The sequence below is a fragment of the Silurus aristotelis genome (genome assembly GCF_946808225.1).
Source record: "Silurus aristotelis genome assembly, chromosome: 8".
In the NCBI taxonomy this organism is placed as follows: Eukaryota; Metazoa; Chordata; class Actinopteri; order Siluriformes; family Siluridae; genus Silurus; species Silurus aristotelis.
This window is the reverse complement of record NC_139581.1, coordinates 711818-716817: the sequence shown is the minus strand read 5'-3', so window position 1 is coordinate 716817 and position 5000 is coordinate 711818. Positions and strand designations below refer to the sequence as shown.

Genomic DNA, 5000 nt, shown 5'->3' with positions numbered 1-5000 from the left:
CCTTTACACTGCCACATCCTTATAACCTTTACACCTGCACACATCTACAGCTCCGTATCTCCACACCTTTACACCTCCAAAGCCCCCGCTAATGCCAATGTTTACTTCTGTTATATTTAAAAGTGCACTAATCTTAATAAAAAAAATAGTTTAAAGAAAATGGAGAACTTTACACAAGTACAAGAAAATGGACACAACTGCTGCTCTTAAGGAGTCTTCCTGATTATGTTATTAATTAATGTTAAAATCACCAATAATTAATGCTTTGTGTAAAGAAAGAGCTAAATTTGTGATGAAATCTGCAAATTCTATGAGAAAATTAGAGTCGGGCCCCTGGGGGTCTATAAATAATAATGAGTGGAATTGTCTGACTGGACCTGCTTTCGGACACTGAATATTTTATGTTGGTGTAAAGAACTCAGAATGTTTTACATTTGTGTTTAGTCTTTTGTGTGACGTTTAGATTATTATTATAAATAGCTGCAACTCCGCCTCCTCTGCCATTTAGACGGGGTTGGTGTATGTAACTATACCCAGGAGGACTCGCTTCATTTAATGCTAAATATTCATTCGATTTAATCCATGTTTCTGTCAAACACATTATTTTAAACTCCTGGTCGGTAATAATTTCGTTTACATTAAGCGCTTTAGACGTGAGAGATCTAATATTCAGCAATCCTATCTTTAGATCAGAGGTGCTGCTGTGCGTTCAGTCCTATTTAATTTAATGTTAATCAGGTTACTAAAACAGACTTTCTGAGAATTCCTATATGTTGGTTTCGCTCGGGGGACAGACACAGTCTCAATATGGTGGATCCTGAGTGACGACTCTGTGCAGCCAGCAGACGGTCGGTTTAGCCTGTCTGTCTGCTCCCTGGCCTTGGCTCTAGACAGTCACTTGTTAACTAGTGCTGTTCTGAGACTATTACCTATACTACAAGAAATAAGCACAGCATCTTCCCGGGTGGCATAGATACCGTCCCGCCCTAACAGGCCAGCCTTGCCCTTAAAATTACTTCAATTATTAATGAAGCCCACATTGTTTTTGGAGCACCACTTGGACATCCGGCAGGTTAGCGACCATAACCTGCTGTAGGCTACATCGGCACGTCGCATTGCGGTGGGGCCGGAGCATGTTGGGGCCACTGCATCGGACATCGCCTTTGCTAATTTACACACCTCTATAATATTACTCTTAGTAACCTCTGACTGTCGAAGGCGTATATCATTAGCTCCTATGTGAAAAACTATCTTAGAGAACCTGTGCTTTCCTAAGAATCTAAGCTGACCTGCTATGTCCGGCGCCCTGGCTCCCGGTATACACATAACCTGTGCTGCTGGTGCCCCTAAAGGTCCCGCTAATCTCACTCCTATAACCTCCTATAACCAGAGCTCTTTCAGGTTTCTCAGCAGGTGCTTCACTGAGGAGAGCAAACCTGTTGGACACGTGAAGCGGAGAGGAATTGTGCTCCTGTGGGTGAGCCTTAGCGGTAGCTTTGGTCGTCACCCACTCGCCCCGTTGCAAGGGCTCTAATGCCGAAGTCGGGGAAATGCTAACTCTACCTAGGGCATACAGACTTTTCCCTGCAGAACCTGGACTGCTCTTGCACTCACTACTTCTCTCTAGACTCTGGGTGCATTCCTCTAATGCTAAGATCTTCTCCGTCAAAGAGCAAATTAACTTACACAACATCCAGGCCCTGCTGGTGGATTTCTTCTGAACCAATCTACACTGGATTCCTCAGAGTGTTCTCCATCTGCTGAAATAGGAAGGAGGGCACCGGCTGGTCCAGCTGTCCAGCAGAGCTGCAGCATTCTGCCTCCAGTTCATTCAGAGACTCCTCACTGGGCCCAGAGACTTAGTATGGAGAGCAGCAGCCAGTGGATTATTAAGTACAGTTGAAGGACTGGGACTGGACAGAGCCTTGCTGGACACAAAAATGCTGGACATTTTTGGATTACCAATGTTTTACTGTGGACTTTTTAAAATCTGGAAAAATTTTTAAAAACAGAACAAAGGCTGTCGAACACTGCACTGGTTGCTGAAGGAGCCTCTGGTGAACGGCGGGCGACTGGATATCTCCAGTGTGACCATTCCTGCACTGACCAGAACTTTAGTCTCCTCGGGCATCGTGACACTCCGGGAGCTTGTGAACATCACGGGGTCAGACTTGTTGAGGGCAGAGGACCTGGCAGCACATATGGGACTGAGATCCCTGTGTGTTGTCAATCAGCTGCTACACCGCTGGAGATCTGCACTAACATCAGAGGAGCATGTTCAGCTGAAGGACTATCAACACACAGAGGCTTGTCCTGCAGAGGATGAACCCTTTCCTCAGCTGAGCATCGCTCCTGACCTTGACGGGTGTGAGGGCCCCCTCCTGGAGTGCCGGGGTAAAAGGGAGATGGACTTTGGGTCAGTGTCGGGGAAGCTGCTCTACAAAGCCTGTGTGAAGGTTCTGAATAAGAAAAGGCTGAGTTGGAGGGTGGACCCCAATGGAGAAGTGTTCAGGGTTTTAATGCTGATATTAAACCAGAGTGGAGACACTGTACAAACCACCATTACCAAAAAGAGCTGCTGACCTCCAGTGGAGGATTTTACATGGTATCATCTCTGTGAACTCTTTTATTTCTGTTTTAAACCCTGATGCTACACCTGACTGTCCTTTTTATTCACAGAGAGAAACAGTTTTTTTTTTTTTTTCACTGCTCCAGGTTGCAGTCACTGTTTGTGTTTTTACGGAGCATTTTAAGGTCTTTTTATGTTGATTTTACTGTTCAGTGATTTATTTTTGGTTTTAAATACGTTAGGAAACACAGGTTCAGGTGCCACCTGGTTATTTTTATCCTCGGTCAGGTGAAGATGGAGATAAACCTGAGCCAGAAACACCAGATCACACAGAACACTGACTGTGAGACACAAGAATGTTAAAAAGGCTGATCAAATCGAGAGTTTTAATAGATTGTAATTTATACAGAAGTGTGAATGATGTGGAAGTGTTTAAATGTGTGTGGTGTTGGAGAATGATTTGTGCTTTGTTGTAGAAGGAGAACTGAACTGATCACTCGTTTTACTCAATTATAAAACCCTCTTAACACCTATTTATTTATTTATTTATTTATTTATTTATTTATTTATTTATTAAGTCACTCTGAATTTTTATGATATGTGACTTATGTAAATAAAGTTTTGTAACAGTCAAAAGTCTCTCTCTCCTGTCTTTCTCTTGTCTTTCTCCTGTCTACCTCTCTCACCTTTCTCTCTCTCTGCTGTGTCTCTCCTGTCTCTCTCTTTCTCTCTGTCCTGTCTCTCTCAGGTTATGGTATTGGATTTCCTCAGCATTCCCAGTTGACCCAAAACTTTTCGAAGATCCTAAACAGTTATAAATTGGACGGATTTTTGGATCTGTTGCATGATAAATGGTATCGTCTCGCTCCCTGTGGAAAACAGAGTTTCGCCCTCAACAAGGTAACGACTTCACCATGTCTCACCACCAATCAGATCACAAGTTCGTCCTCAATCCCTGAGAAGCGTAATGTTCCAGATTGTTATTAGTGTTTACGAGATGATTCATTACCATTCTGGGTGACTCTGACTCCAGATTGGGTTATAATCAGGAAGTGTGTGTGTGTGTGTGTGTGTGTGTGTGTGTGTGTGTGTGTGTGTGTGTGTGTGTGTGTGTGTGTGTGTGTGTGTGTGTGTGTGTGTGTGTGTGTGTGTGTGTGAGAGAGAGAGAGATTCACCCCCAGAGTGTGAGTTTGTCCTTTGTAAAGTTCATTATTCTGTCCTGCACATCTCTGGGCATACTTTTATTCCCGGACGATGTGTATGTGTGTGTGTGTGTGTGTGTGTGTGTGTGTGTGTGTGTGTGTGTGTGTGTGTGTGTGTGTATGTGTGTATGTGTGTGCGTGCGTGTGTGAGAGAGAGACCGAGTCTAGCCACTGCAGCAGCCTGAGTACGTCCTTGATTTAAATGCATGAGGAAGTACAGGCTGGAGAGAAATCTGCACGGTGGTCCTTGGAGGTGTGACATCACTGCAGTTCTCACTTACAAACTGGATCATGTTTATGTAATGCTGAAGCAGAACCCTGGTGTGTTCTACTCCTCACTATGGTTCTTCAGGCAGGTGGAACGACGCTGTGGTATGAGAGCAAACAGTCCCAACCGCAAAAACCTGAAGCAACTCTGAATAAAAAAACGATCTGCAGAAAAGTCACAGCTAAAGAATAAATAAGAAAATAAACTTTCACACCAAGCAGTTAAGGGTTTTAGGGCCTTACTCAAGGGCCCAGCAGTGGCAGCTTAATGATGCTGGCTTTTGAACTTATGACCTTCTGATCCAAGGTCCGATGTTGTAACCACTGAGCAACACAACTCACACACACTGCAAACGCTGCACATGGTACAGGAAATGCAGTTATTAATGCATTATCACTAACATGTTCTTCAGCCTCGGGTTTGGTGGCAGAAAAGTTCACTGCAAATGAACAAACCAGAAAACTGTGAAAATATATTAACAAACAAAAAATAGAAACAAATTAACAAATCAGAAAACATAATGACAATTCAGACAAACCAGAAAGGTTTGTGAATAAAATTCTTACTGCTCATTGGATAAGGCAACTGTTATTCAGGATATACAGATATCAAGATATTCTTGTACTTCTGTGAAATTCTGCGTTTACTTCAAAGCAATTTTTTTCCAATAGTGATTCTTTAAATATTTTCTACACTTTAACACACACAGGACTATGAAAGTTAGACCCGAACATTTTTGTTTTATTTGGTTTCTGTGGAGAAAAATGTGAGGAATTAAACCCCTCCCCTAAATAGTGTAAACAAACAAACAAACAAACAAATAAATAAATAAATAAATAAATAAATAAATAAATAAATAAGGGCCTGCATTATTAAAATAGTTCATTTTTACAAACCCGATTCCAAAAACGTTGGGACACTGTACAAATTGTGAATAAAAACAGAATGAATGATGTGGAAA

General features: G+C 42.3%; 1 protein-coding gene across 1 annotated transcript in view; it reads left to right on the top strand.

The window, feature by feature from the left end:
* Positions 1 to 3314: 3314 nt before the first annotated feature.
* LOC310729676 (glutamate receptor ionotropic, NMDA 3B-like) overlaps positions 3315 to 5000 on the top strand; it is a 9032-nt gene continuing 7346 nt past the window's right edge. The window contains exon 1 of the mRNA XM_083548141.1: positions 3315 to 3469. The gene's annotated coding sequence lies outside the window, so the exon portion shown is untranslated. The remainder of the gene's footprint in view (positions 3470 to 5000) is intronic.